The sequence below is a fragment of the Lissotriton vulgaris genome, chromosome 8 (genome assembly GCF_964263255.1).
Source record: "Lissotriton vulgaris chromosome 8, aLisVul1.2, whole genome shotgun sequence".
Taxonomy (NCBI): Eukaryota; Metazoa; Chordata; class Amphibia; order Caudata; family Salamandridae; genus Lissotriton; species Lissotriton vulgaris.
In genome coordinates, this window is record NC_141696.1 from 303,181,569 (window position 1) to 303,197,494 (window position 15,926).

Here is a 15,926-nt window from a genome sequence, read left to right on the forward strand (position 1 = left end):
TGGGTGGCACTGAGACTACTCTGTTACAAGGGCTACTGCTTAATTAATTTAACTTTCACCCTACAGTGCCAATGAATACTAGAAAAGGAAAATGAAGAAGATAAATAATCTGATTATCTATCACTGCACATGGTATGTATTTGCTTACTATGGGATGACTTTAGGTGCTTTGCTTTTTATTGAGTGAACAGTGATACATCCACACATGAATGACCGAGTTCTACTAAACTTATTAACAGAGGTAGTGAGTGGCCATCGTAATAGCCGGATATATGCTGTGCTTGCAATACAAACTACTGCTACTATTCATGGTAGTATTCGGACAAAATTACAACTTCTTTTCCTTGCCTTTCCTACACTGGGACGGACGTGCGTGTGCGGTGTTACATGCTCTTCAAAGTAACACTTAGTTCATCCAGTGACCGTTTACTCTCTCTAGATACACATATGCTATCTAAGAGTCAGATAGTACCATGATGCAGGCATCCATCCATTCAAACTATATGTCAATCATTCTTCTTCATGTCCCTCATCTGGACAAACCTTACGTTTTCTCACGGGGAGCACACTATGCAGTCTGCAATCTCAATAAGTAAGGAATATGAGAGCATACCACTGCCCGCCACTACCGTGGCAACCCGCACGGCAGTTTGATCCGGCACTTGCACCGTCTCCTCCCCAGAGCTTTCCTCCTCCACCTCCGCGCTGGGCCCAGCACCAGATGTTCCACCTACAAAGTACATTTAAGAATGTTAGATGTCATAGACATACACCACTCACTAGTATTTTGTCTAGGAATGAAAAAATGTGAATACAGAAACCAATCTAATAATTTGTGACTGTCTACTCTAAAGTAAAAATGTCCCTTTTTCCAGGGAAGGGTGTTGTCTTGCTGCACTTTTTGGCACAACTGATGAATGCTTGCTTTTTAACGCACTGAATTTTTTCTCATAACAGACAGATGCTTCACTTCTAAGAACAAATCATCATATCTAGGACGAAGGGACCAATGATTCAGCACCAAAAAGAAAAATGAAAGTTCAAACCAGGTGAGGGCTCGGCTCGCCCACAATAAATGTGTGAAATAAATCACTATAAGCACTTTTCGATTTTTAATCAACCGTTTATGTTTTATGACAAGCTTGATTTTATTAAATATTTTTTCTTTTAATAAAGCTTTAAAACTTAAATAGACTCTGTGGTTTTTGGTCATGAGTGAATGAGCAAAAGGTTTTGCAATTTGCAAGCATGAGTCCGTGCCCCTAACACTTCTGGACTCTGACTCCGTACTCTTGTCCTGCGTTGGATAATCATCATTGGGGATCAATCATCAATGAATTCGGGAGCTAAATGACTCTGCCACACTATCTAGAAAGTAAGGAGATTGGGGGTTCTTCAAAGTCTGATATCAGTGAGGTATGTGGATAGTCTACCTGCGCCTATTATAATTGATAAACAATGCACTATTTAGTGTCCATAGTTCTGTTTGTGCAGATTTGTCCCTGCAACAGTAGTAGTATGGATTGTCCTCCTATCCAAACCAAAACTAAAGTAGTATCTTATTCTTTCTTTGGTGGTCATTAACCTTTTTATTGTTGGTAATTGTCAAAGCATAAACATTTAGAAGACTTGAAAAGACATTATGGACAATCCCAGAGGACTGCACTCAGTGCATAGAGCTATTGCTGACTAGAATGGGAGTTTCCTTTTACACCTTTTGCCAAATGTGCAATCTTAGTTAGCTACACAGACAGACTAATAAGAATAATCTAGTAATATCACAGGGAGTCATAGTTGAGGCAGGATAAGTATTTAGATACAGTCTACAAGAAGATCAAAGACGATGTAGAAAAAATCGAATGAGGAACGCTAGGAAAAAATCGGTACGCTATATTAAAATTAAAACTTACCGGGGCCAGCAAAGGAGCCCTCGCCTGACCGATCCTGGCCTTGTTCAGCAGCAGCAGCAGCCTCCTCCAATGTTCTCTTGCCCCTGGGGGGAGCTGATGTACAACATGAAAGAAAGAAAGACCAGAAAACATGGATGATATTTGTCAACCAAATCAAACATTTCAAAAGAACAATAACAAAATATTTTGGCGAAATAGCAAATAGATAACTATTCCACGGGATAGATTGACCTATCTTATGTGGTCTACTACGATATTAGTATTGCTTTATTTGCGGACCGTCGACTTGAAAAGTTATGTAACTCACTAAACAAACTACTAAAAAGGTTCGCCTAGGACTGGCAGGCAGCAGTCCGCAGCACGCGAAGTGACAGACAAACTCCATCGTGATTGCAGATCAGCGACAACACTAAAAAGTTTCGTACTACATTAACCAGTCATTAAAATACTAAAACTATCAATCCACCACCACTATTTCTTCTTATTGCCAGGTGTACAAAGGAAGGACTGGACTTGAGTGAGTAGGGACAGATTTAGAAGCCCCTTGCGGCTCTTTTGCTCCATTGTTGCATGACTTTTGTAACGCAGCGGCAGAACAAAAGAGGCGCCATGGTGCGGTGTATATTAACAACGTGACGCATATGGGAGAAGCATCATGTTGTAAAGCCCTGCGCCATCAGGGAGTGTTCCGGCGCAAGGGAGGGCGTTCCTGCGCAGGATCGCATCCTAAAAGTGACTGAGGGAAATCTACAAGATTTCAATCAGTCACTTTTAGGACAATGATGCGTGACTCAAACCCTGCGCCTGCTTGAAGCAGACGTACGGCTTGACGCAGCATTGGGGAGATAGGGCACCCCAGAGCATTGCTGGAGCTGCGCCATCGTTTTGACGCAACTCCAGCAATGCGCCGCCATTACGGCACAGATGCGTAACGCTTCGGTGACGTTTTGGGCCCCTGGTGCGCCGCATTGTAAATACGGCGCACCATGGGTGGTGGTGGCGTGGCGCACAATTACTGGCGCATCCCTGCTACTTTGCAGGGATGCGCCAGTAATTAAAAATCTGACCCTTAGTGTCTAGCATTACGCAGTTCTTTAAACTACACTCATACATAATTTCTCAGGCCAATGAGATGAACACAAAATCGAAAACAAATAAGCATAGTAGCAACGCTACTGAGAAGGACAGCAGTGCACCTGAAATGCACAGAGGATTTTGAAATATAATTTACCTACAATATAATCAGCAGCATTATTGCTCTTGGTAAAAAACAAAAATTTGCAATATAATAACACACAGAGCAGGAGAAAACAGAGCAGTGAAGAAATAGCTACTACTACTCACCAAGCCCGGGGATCTCAAGGCCGAGCAGGTCGATCAAGTCACGTTCCCGGTCCAGGAGATCCGTCCAACGGTGGGTGGCCTGGTTGTAGGTGCGCCGGACACGAAAGTGTTGGTACATGGCCTGGCACACCTTCTCCCACCGCTTCCGGTGCTCCCGGATCCCGTACTCGCTAGCGATCTTGCCGCCTGCCATGATGGTCCTGGGGAGGCGGCGCTGAACATAAAAAACTAGTGCGTCCACCTCCTCCGCGCTGAAGATCTCACGGGCTGTGACCTGCTCCCCCCTCAAACGCCCGCACGGGAGCCGGGCACGGGGTGCGGAACCCTTCTCCTTCTCAGGATGCTTCCCGGCTCCCTTTACCATGGTCTGGGCAGAAAGGAAGGTAAATAATAAAGAAGAAATAGAATAGGGAAGAAAAAAAGAAAAGAGTTTAAAAAAGTAGTTTAAAATTAACCAAAAGTAGCAGAAAACACAAAAATATAGAGCTAGAAAAATAGAGAGATAGATAATAAGTAAAATAGATAAAAAAAACTTCAAACAAGCAAAGGATGGCAGAGATTCGGAGAGGATACAGAAAGCATGCCCAGAACCATAGCAATGAATGAGAAACAATATGGCCACGCCCGTTCACGACCGCGTGGGTAAGTTCGCGCGAGATTTCCCTCGCGATCACACGCGAACTTGAACTAGCAAGCCGCACACTTTGCGAGATTCCACATCGCGCCCGGAAACGGAAATACGTCATGCAAACAAGATGGCCGCGCCCGCGAACGACCGTGAGGGTAACTTCACGCTGTTGCGCTACAAGCGGCTCGCTAAAACGCACAAAACCTTGTGAACTAACACGCCGCAAAAAAAGAAATTGCATATTCGCACGAATTCGCGGCTTCCAAATTCGATCTCACGCAAATTTGCGCCCCGCGAATCCTGCGAAATTGCAGAAAAATGAGTGTTGCAAAACTGAAAGCACTCAGCAGGTGCAAAAGTTCAAACTCATCATTAGTAACCATTCCCTGTAGTGCTTCCTGAGGGGCCCCTCCAGAGTTCAGTTGCCTACTTGCAACTATTCTATGACCCTGCTCTGACCCTCACAGCAGGCTCATAGAATAACTACAAGTAGGCCACAAAGCTCCTGTGAAAAAAAATTGCACTGCAACAGAAAGCAAATTACAGGTAAGGAAGCAGGTGCCAGACTGGAAGTTTAAATTCAGTGACACATTAATCAACCCCAAATTAATTCATGGCAGTTGAAGCAGGGCAGGTGTGCTTGCTTTCCCCCCACATAATCTATAGTGATGAACCAGAGGGTGGCAGTGATGTACCAGAGGGTGGCATGGGTGAACCAGAGGGTGACAGTGGTGAAACAGAGGGTGCTGTGTACCTGTGATGAGGAACCAGACGTAGAAACAACATAGTCGGGACCGTTGCGAGCCGGCAAGTAAGTTCGCAATTGCGAACTGGTACAAAACCCTTGCGAACTGGCAGAAACCCTTGCGAACACAAAAAAAAGAAAAAATCTGCAAATTCGCGAGAGTTCGCAGATTTTGCGGATTGCGAATTCGTGAATACGCAAATTCGCGAACCGCAAATTCGCAAAATTCGCCCATGCTTAGACTGTGAAGACACAATTGAAAGTGTGAAAACAATTCAGGGAGAGGCTACTGAGAAGGAATTGAGTATGTGGAAAGAAAGTACGGGAATGTTAGATTCGATGGGTTGCTGGACAGAGTTGTCGGAACATCAACGATGGTTGTTACCGGATGCTTCTGTGTTGCCGGTGGTGACTATGGCTCATGGTCCAGCTCATATTAGTGCAAAAGGCAGATGCAAGCTTTTGGCTCCGGTATGGCAGAATGAAGGAATTCCGAAATGTGCAGAAAATGTGGTTAAGCATTTTATTGTTTGTTTAATGCATAACCCAGGAAAGGGCACCCCAACTCCGGCAGGTCATTTTGCTCCCCCTTCATATCCTTTTGAAGTGTTGCAGATTGATTACATTCACATGGATCGCTGCAACAATCTCAAGTATGTTCAGGTGGTGGTATGTGCCTTTTCCCGTTGGATAGAGGCCTACCCCTTGAAAGATAACACTGCTCTGTCAACTGCTAAAGTATTGATTAAGGAATTCTTCCCAGATTTGGTTTGCCACGCATTGTCTGGAGTGACAATGGAAGTGAATTTGTGGGACCGATTATGCAGAAAGTATGTTCTGGTCTTGGTATAAGACAGAAATTCCATGCGGCAAACCATACACAGTCAGCGGGCTTGGTTGAGTGTTACTATGGTACACTCAAGCATAAGCTGGCCAAGATACAAGCCAGTACAGGTCTTGCTTGGCCTGATGCATTGTCCCTAGCTCTTTTGTCAACCAGAACTACTGTGCACTCTCGTATGGGCCTCATCCCATATGAAGTACTATTTGGACCCCCAGCTAATGTTTGGGACGTCCCTCGCCCCAAAAGATACTCAGACATACCCTACCCTTTGTTAATTGACTATTTGCATGATTTTACTACTAAATTAAGTGTTATTCGCCAACAGGTACAAAGTGCTTTGCCGGAGGCCTCCACAGACCCAGGTCACATCATCTTGCCCTGTGACTGGGTCTGTGTTAAAAACTTTCAACGGACGATGAATTTGGAGCCCCGCTGGTCTACGCCTACGCAAGTTTTGCTCGTCACCCGCACGCCGGTGAAAGTGGTCGGCAAGCGCAACTCGGTACATGGAGTGCACTGTAAAAAGGTGCCACTACCATTGCCCTTCGACCAGTGGATTCGTAGTGGTGTAAGGGAATCGGACACTGCAGCGGTTCCTTGTTTTGTTCCTTTCAGTGATGCTCAAATTTATGGGACTCAGTCTGAAAAAGCAGATGATGATATTCTTCAAGCCGCTGTGCCTGAGCATCGTTGAATAGACACTACCAGTCCAGAAACCTTGTTCAGAGATCAAACCGTGCCAAGCAAAACACGTTACAACTTAAGATCAAGAGGCAATAAACAGAAATGAATATTTTTTTTGGAACACTTCTTTTCATTACTTAAAGACATTACTTTTTGGGTTCGTTTTTTACTTCCTTTTTGTGTGGTATTAGTATTAGATGTGCCATCTGTCTCCGTCGCAGGGTCACGGTAGGAGACTCAGACTGTAACCTGAATTTTGTTCTTTTAGTAAGTGGCTAGTGGCTTAGGTATACAGGAGTGACAAGCTGAGTGATTAAGGAAGAGTGCCGTGAGCGACCTTTTTTTAGATAAAGATGAATGGTACAACAATCATAGGTAGGGAAAATAGGAAACAGGAAATGAGATCTAAGTATTGCAAATTATTGCGTAATCGATTTGGCATAACTTTGTGTGTTCTTATATTTGTATGTATTTTATTAGCTTGCACAGGATGGATCGTACATATTTTTCAATCAAGAAATGTTGCTAATTCTACGACTTTTTTGCCTTCTCGTCTTTCTGTCTTTTCACACAAAATGCATACTCTACCCCCTCATGAACAGATAATGAGAGCCGAGTATATGAATAATACATTTATTCAGTTGTTGCACCAACATCAGTTGGCCATTAATATGACTGATTGTTGGGTGTGCGGACTAATGCCACACAATGCACAAAAGGGAATGCCATATTTGGTTCTTCCTTTTTCATACGAAGGTTCAGCTTGGGCCTATTTAACGATGTTTTCAGCCGCATACCACAACAGACTTAGAAGCCCTGTGAGAACTTCTGGTAATGGACTAGATTTCAGTCACAGCTCTTTGATTAAAGGCATAGTGGTAATGGCCAAGATTATAGAGAAGAGTAAGTGTTAAGGGTGTTTACACAGCAACTGGTCATCCCACATAATTGTGTGTCACACTGATCTTGTTTATTAGCTATCAGTTGTAAAACATTTAAATTGCATATGTTTAAATGTGAAGAATTCATGTAGAAAGACAAATGTAAAATCGTTGTCCTAGCCAATGCTTGTTGTTATTATTATTGTCTTAGCCAATGCTTGTTGTTATTCATGTTGGTGCCCTTCCCTAAGTTGTCACGTTTAAAACTAGGCAAGCGGAGGCTTAGGAACAACTTTCCACGTGAGAAATATGCTAATAAATAAACCGCCGTAATGAAAGCCTATTTAAAGGGCATGGTAAACGTGACAGCGCTTCGTCTCAGCTTGCGGTTTCCAGAAGCGCTCCAGATCGGCTTGCCTGATTCCTTCTGCTGCCCTTCCCTCTTTGAGAGCCCTCGATCTCTTTCTTGTCAGAGATCTTCCCGCTGCCCTCCCTTTTCCATTCCTCTACATCTCCCTCCTCCCGCATTCGATTTTAGACATTCGATCACTCACCTGACAACAGCTGACGGCTTCACAGTCTTCAGGAACCTCGGAGAAGCGACGGACCAGAAAAACGATTTCCCTCTTCTTCTGGACTGCATCGGAGACTCTTCTTCTTCCAGACCTTGGCTACGAAAAACAAAAAAAGGACAGTAAGACTTTCATTTTAAAGGCCTACTAACTCATTTTCCAATCGCTTGATAAAGCAAACAAGCCTTGGTATCAACAAGTGTTTACTGACATTATTCGAGTAGAGACTAAGGAACCTTGAGTGAAAACGCTACTGTTGATTGATGTCATTGTTTTCAGCAAAGAAAGCTTGTGAGATTAAACAAGCTTAGATACAAACAATTGTTAAGAGTTAACAAGCTTAGATCCAAACAATTGTTAAGAGTAAACAAATTTCAGAAAAGCAATTGTTTGAGCATTAGCAAGTATAAGAATAGTAGGTTGCTGGTTTTGTTCTTTTCTCATTTTACAGAAAATCCAGAGTCCCATTTACAGATGTTCAAACTGAGACAACAGGTATGTGCATGAGTTTGCAGTGAGATCTGTTCAAAAAACATTAACATACTAATACTTATTTTGTAAAAGAGCATTACTGAATGGTTTAATCATTTTGTTTATTAGGAGGCAGTTTAAGCTGAAAGGCTGCATTTGACTCTTGGTTCAGTAAAGTGTGAACAGAGGGCGATATTTACAATGGTCAGTATTTAGTAAGAATTAGCATTATCGAATAAACTATTTTGGTAAGACTAGGAGAGAGGTTAATTAAGTGTTTGTGTTATAATGCAGGATTATGTGAAATCAGAATACAGTAATCAAATCATCGGCCTGGAACACTTTCAAGAGGAACGACAACTGGAACCAGTGTTTGTTGATGTTTGCTTGTTTCTCTTTCCACTTCCCCTTTCGTTTGTGGAAAAGTTGACTCAGTCAGAGTTTCCTTTCCTGACTACGTTAGCTGATCCTTGAGGGAGTTGGGTGTTTGCGGCATCAAGAGGTAACAACTGGAGTGATTCTCAAAACTACTCAACAGTAAGATTCCATTAGATGAGAAGAGAGCTTATGATGGATGGAATGTTACCCACTATGTCTCTATTCTTGGTGACAAAAATAGAAAGGGTGAGTCCTCTCCAGTGTGGACAGTGCCCCATCAAGGTAATTTTTGTCTCCGAGTAAACATCAAGAAAACTGATATCAATCAGAAATGTTTGTACACATATATTTTCTCGTCCCCTGATTTCCCTCCTTTGGTTCCGCCTCAAGGAACATATTTTGTCTGTATCGGCCAGCTTATACTTGGCTACCTTCCAACTTTTCTTGAGCCTGTTACATAGCTTTCCTCCTTCCCCCTACATATACAGCTCCGTCAGACCATCACAGAATTAGACATAGCAGAGGTGTATTTGATGCCAAAAACACGGCAAAACAAGAGGGAGGAGATTTCCTTAAAGGATTCCTTCCCTTCTGGGGCCCTATGGTCAACAGCAGACACATCAGGCAACTGGTTCGAGTGGTTGAGACCACTATCAATGTTACTGCAGGTGCAATAGGTAACATTACAGCAGAACTTCAGGCTAACCGTCTTATGACGTTGCAAAATAGAATTGCGCTAGATGTGATCCTAGCAGACCGAGGAGGTGTCTGTAGATTGATCGGATCTAGTTGCTGCATTTATATTCAAGATGACGCCCAGGCAGTATACCAAGCCATTTCCAAATTGCATACTGACTCCGAATCGATCCATCAAGACGAAGGAGATTGGTCTTTTATGGGATGGTGTTGGGGAATATTGTCAACTTGGGGATGAAAGATCTTAACGTTCCTTGGAGCAATTTTGGCTGCCATTTTCTCTTGTTGCCTATGCGTTCAATGTGGTCCTGCGGTCTGTGGCCTGTTGGCAACTTTATGTGTTCCACAATCCGCTACTCAGAAGACAGAGAATATTAGAATGATGGTACAGCAACTGCTTGAGGATCTTATGAACATCAGTGTTGATTCCAACTCAGATTAACATGAGTTGGTTTGTTGTTCCTGAGTAATGGCAAAAGGAGGGTCTAAGGTTCTGTAAATTACGAATTCGTTCGTGCTCAGCCTCCATTTTGTGATCGCCACCATTTTGTGTTGCCCTCACTCAGGCAGCGCGGCGAACGCGATGTTTTTGTCGTTTCTGCCTTTGCGTGTCATATGGCTTCTTTGCTCATGTTTACTAACGAGTGTCAGGGTTTGACCGAGTACACTAATTCCTGTCTGAACTGATTAATCCCGGTCCGGACTACATATTGGTTCACACCATTGTTTCCTTTTAGTTATCTTATCTGTTGTCCTTCGCTATCTGTCTCATGCATTCTCCTGTTTCACGACTGTCCTTCTACAACACGCAGCGGTGTTTTCTCTGCTTGTAAACCGAATTGTGTGGTTCCATTTTTAATTTACTTAAGGGGTCGAGTGACAATCAGAACTGGGAACTTTAGTTGCCTTAGTCTTAAAACATTGTCTATAACGTTTGCCTATAGCTCATGCTCTTGTGTGATTGCATTTTGCATTGTATTGTATCATATGTAAACGTGTGGGCCATGGAGTTAAGTGGCAGTCTCTTTTGAACCTTGTTGTACTGACGACTTCTAAGACCACTGTACTAGCTGCAGCTAATAAATACCATCTTCTACGCCAGACGAGGAGTCTGTGTCTCTCTTTTGACAAGGCAGGTGAATCCCGGGGATTTTAGGCGTACCCTGCGCCACCGGGCCTTAAGGCTGCGGTTCTCCAACATGAATGTGTGTTTGTTAATCACAACGCAATAGTGATTCAGCAAGTCTTCAAGCAGAAGCCAAATGCTTCTTTTCCTCGTTTAAAACACAGAATCTAACTGAAGTAGTCATTTCAGACATTGTGAGAACTTTTCATGAAGTTTCTTTCTTATGCTCGCAAACAAATGTCTTTCTTTTGATTCAGTAACACTTTTAGCAGAAATTTATCAATACAATTGCAAACCGAGTGAGAGCATCTGGGAAGGGGCAGACAGTGAGCAAAGTTAATTTTCTTACTTCAGAGGCAAGAATAGAAAAATAAAATTATTGAATTTGATGAATTTGCAAAAGGATTACTTAATAATGCTTCTGGATTTCTTAGTGAGGTGTTGATCACACAATAAGCAGCCCACTGTGGACAACCAATGGAAACCATATCGAGTGATTCAAAGGATACTTTGTGGGCCTAACTGAGAACTTTTGGAAATATAATTGCCCCTAGGAGGTGGAGTCAGGCGCTGTTGTCATTTTCTATTTCCCTGTCTGACATGCTGTTGGACTGAACTCTGATTTTTCTTTCTATGCCAAACCCATTTGGGCTGAACTTTCCACATTGACTCAAACTTATACTGGCTGGCTGGTAAAGTGTGCAGGTAAAACTCTTTGGCTGAAGAGTTTATGGACTCTTTCCTGTGACTCATTGTGCTTCAACATCTGCATATTTGGTTTGATTAACCTAAATACTGCAACTTGATTTTTCCATGTTTTCTCTCTCTTCTTTTCCTAAGAAACCAGTAAAAGTTTTCTTGATGAATCTGTACGGAGTTGTGAGAGTAGTTGTAGTAAATTATTCCGATTAAATCTGAATATAAAATGCGATTTATGTTGTTAATCATTGAAAATGAGGCTTAGATAAAAGGTTTACATGAGCAGACGTTGTTGTATTTGTGTCTTTCTTGGTGTGAACCTTCTTGTCGTAGATCTTATCATTAAGGTATCTAATAAAATGGTTGTTTGTTTTTAGCATGTGTTTAGCATTTTCTCGTTCCAGGTCCTCATAGGGAATTGCCTCACGTTATCCGAATATCCTAGTCTCTGTTAACTCACATAAAAGATCCATTGGAAGACCCATGGCTGATTAGTGATAAGTTGTGGGCCCAGAGAGGAAATAGTCTTAATGAAATATATGTGATGTGAGTAAAAGTAACAATTTATGCCCAGCTTTCCACTGCATCAACACCATTTCTGGAACTGATGTCATCTGTGTACAGGAAACAAGGTGTTTGACCTCCAAACATGTTGAGGGTTTTTCCTCTCACTTATTAGGTGCTATACCTTCAAACGCCCGGCAGGCCAAAGGAGTGTTACAGATCCTTATTTCTAATAGGTTTCCAGTAACCAGTAAAAAGCTTTCTCAGGTCAGCCCACATTCTCAGTTGTTGTGGTTATCCATCAAAGGGAGTCCACATCTAGGGGCAGATGTAGGTAGACAAATACCGGTCGGTAATGGCCGAAATTCAGTAATTTCGGCCTTTACCGACCGGTATTTGGAAAATGAGATGTAGGGCCACCTAAAATACAGATTTGGCAATTTTACCGAATCAGTAAAATGACCGAATCTGTATTTTGCGATGTAGATAGCACTGTAATCAGTGCTACAGGGCTTTCAGAATTCATTATTTACCACCAAATAGAAGTTATCAGTTATTGATCATGTGTTGATGTCTGCCTCTGTCAGCCATTTGTGTGGTACTCAAAGGCTTGTTCAGTCGGCAATGAGTAATCATGACCCAATTTTGATGTATTTTCTTTTTTCTTTTTTAGGGCAAGAAATGTGTAGCTTTCCCGATAAGTCAATAGCATCATTCCTACTAGGCCCAATGGTGTGCTTGTTAAATGGGCAGGAATGGCGTCAAATAGAATGCTCCAATAATTAGCAAATAGGAACCACTTTGATACTGCTTAAAGGACGAAGTGACTCCCAACAGGTTGCTGTCTAGCTTTAAACACATTACTTGTTCTATTAATTTACTCTTGACTCGTAATCTGAATTCTTCCCAAGCAAGCTGAAAGTGGCCTTACACTGCTAACCATGGGCTAATACCTTAATTAAGCTCCTTCACCTGCCATAAGCTGGACCTTGCAGCAACAAAGAAGGTGTTACAGGAAGAGGCATGGTCTAAACTAACTTTAGCAGCTCAATCCAAAAAATACAAGCTCTTTTAGGATACAGTCATTGCTCATTTCCTAAAAAAAATGATGAAACCTCAGTGCTTAACTCCTTTATTTCTTATGGAGCATGGGTAGCACATTTATCTGCAGTTTTTGCACAAAGCAGCAACACTAGCGGCCTAGAAGCATGTGTGGAGAGGGGCAGCTCGGACCACCTCCCATCAGAATTTTATTTTCTTCAATTTTCTGAGGAGTAAGAAGCTCATCGAGACGACCCCACTGACCTGATCGCCAAGGGTAAGTTTATTATCCATAATCACCCCCAGGTTCTTGGCTTTCATAGCTGGCATTGGGAGGCAGGAAATAGGTCTTTAGCTGTTCGGATCACTTAGGTCCAGTTTAGGCTTTTTTTATCAGCAGGAGTAGTGATGCTGATTTCCAGGTTTTGGGAAACTGGCTTGACTTGAAGATGATTTTAAACAAAGGGGTAAGGATGGAGGCAATGACCTTGGGGATGCATTTAATCACCAACACTGGACAGGGATCCGGATCGGGTCGCCATCAGAAGGTTAATTACACCCTGAGTCTAAAGTGGTGTAAAACCCTCTAATATAGGTGATGATTTGGTATAGTTTGAAAGGCTTGCTTTGTAAGCCTCTTTGTTAGTGGTGTTATTATACCCTTTTTCCAGACCTGTTCCAGCCTCTTACAGTCTGTTTTGTGCTTTTGAAGGTTATCAGAGAACCAAGGGGCAGAGGGAAGGGCTCGCTTGAGCGTATACAGTTTAACTGGGGCTAGTTTACTGCATACGGCCTCAATCCATGCAGAGTATGCAGCCGTGGCCTCCTCCACTCTGGCTGGGAGGCTCGGGCTGTCCCTTTCAGAAAATTCCCTAAATCAAGGATATCCACGTTTTTCCAGGCCTGTATAGCTATTTTCTCCTTGGGTTCTGGTTTATGTTGGTGATGTGGGGTCCGCGATAATATAAAAGTATTGGCGGCATGATCTGTCCTGGGGAGTGGCAATACCTCAGTGAGGAAAAGGCTGGAATTATTAGAAAAAATTCCATCTAGGGTATGTCCCGCTACATGTGTGGGGCCAACCAACCGCTGCTCGAGGTCCCCTCCATTCATAATTTGCTTCAACCTCAAATTTTCCAGGTCCTTGGGATCCTCGAGATGAAAGTTGAAATCCCCCATCATTGTAAAGGAGTTGGCACACAACCCCTCCTCCAAGAGAGTACCAATGGAATGAAGGCATGCCCCTCTTGGGCCAGGGGGGTGATAGATGAGGATAGCTTTAAATGTGTCATGGGTGAAATCTGTACACTTAATGACAGCACCTCACAGGCTAAGTTGGAGACTGTAGAGAATGTGGGCTCTAGGCTATTATGATAGATAACTGCCAGTCCTCCTCCCCTCCTTAGTGGTCTATCAAGCGTATGGCAGAGGAAATCAGGAGAAGATGCTTTGACCATGTTAGCTCCTGACGAGTTATCAGTCCAGGACTCAGTTATAAATGCCATCTTAATACTATGTCCTCAATGAAGAGTGCACATTCCATGCTATGTTTAATCAACGACCTGGAGTTAAGAAGAATGCATTAAATGGGGACAGCACCGCTCTGCTTGATTGTACCACCTGTCTGATTAAGCGAATAATTAATAGGGAGAGCCATGATATGGGGGAGGGGCAAAAAGCATTTTATGCATGAGGTTGCCAGCTCTTTTGGGTTGATACTGGGCAAAAACATTGGGCACTTCGCATTCCCACATTCCGAATCCAGACCCATGAGGATGTCTCTGGAATAAGTCAGTAAACCTGGCATGAAAGGGTCAGAGGAACTGGCTCTGAGCCCGATCCAAGTGCAGACGGGTGCAGATAAAGGAGTAGGGGGCAGGAATATTCTATCCTACACATAGCCCACTTTGGTTTTAGAAAGGGTATAGGTACTATCGAGCAGTGTGCTAATTTCGATATCCTGTTTGGGAAATATACCATAGCTAAATCAGAATCTTTATACCTCTGTTTAAGTAGGGCTTTTGACCTTGTTGACCATGCTCTCTTGTGCTCAGCCCTTGGTGCCACTAAGGCCACCACTAGTTTTCTGGCACGTATGTGTGAGAACCGATCAAGTAAAGTTTGTTATGGCCCAAAGGGAGAATGCTCCCCTTTTTTAAAGTAGGGCAAGGAATCTGACAGGGTTGCATTTTGGCCCATCTGCTGTTTCCCTTTTTAACAATGGGGTGGATAATGCTCTACAGTTCATACAACCTGATGCCATGTGTGCCACTGGGCACCATATACCAGTGTTACTATATGCTGATGATGCTGTTTTGATATCTAGCACCTCGGTTACCTTGCAGAGATTGCTGAATGATTTTAGGAACTTTATGGATTCAGAACAAATGTTGATAAATAAAACAAAACCTTTTAGCATGATATGAGGTCATTAACTAATTCAATTCAGAACCTTTTGTATTGATAAAATTGTAATGTTGAGAGATAACTATTTTTGTTACCTAGGAGACCCATTCATGAGTACTGGCTCCTGGGCTCAACAGAGCTTTAAATGTTAAAGAAAAGATGAGTAGACACTCTCATGAGATTTGTAGGTTCTCCTCTAAATTGGGTTGTCTACCCATTAAAGACGTGGTGGAGATATATAGGGCCAGAGGGGTGACTGCTGCCACCCATGGTGCTGGCCTTTGGGGCTATGTTCCCAGTAAGATGTTGCAAGTAGAGGGGAAAAAAACTCTTACAAATTTACTCTGTTTACCAGTTTCCACCTCAACCATGATCTCAAATTGTGAGGTGGGCCTACAGCATCTGAGGATCTGATTTTGGTAAGACTGCTATTACTTTGTTTTCCATAAGAAGAAACCAGTTTTGCGAAATCCATTGTCTGGCACTGGATAATGTCTTGTGTATCCCTTGGTTAGTATAACAACATTTCTCTCTCAGCACTCTATTTAAACTGTCAGTGTTGACTGGCCCTCTCCAAATGTTATCCCTTACCAAGAAAGACATTAAGGACACCTTATGTTATGTTAATTTCGATTTATATAGCGCCAAATCACCAACAGGTCTCTTAGCACTTGCTTTGGGAACCCGTCCTGGCTTTCCCTGCGAGATAACCCCTACTGGGCATCCCCAAGGTGAAGACCAGGCATCCCATTGTGGCAGGGCCGTAGTGGAGATTAAGCAAGCTATTGCCCAGAGTTGCAGAGTGTGAACCCATGATTCAAGTAGGCACCGAGGCGAGGATTATCAAGTCCGTGGACATTTTGAACTCAAGACCCTGCCGAGGCGGGAATTGAACCCTGGTCCCGGGTCTGACCTCTGCATCAGGGTCTGCCTCCTCTAACCAGTGAGCCACACTTCTCCATTTACTCAGTTCTTATTAACATCATAGAACTGAATG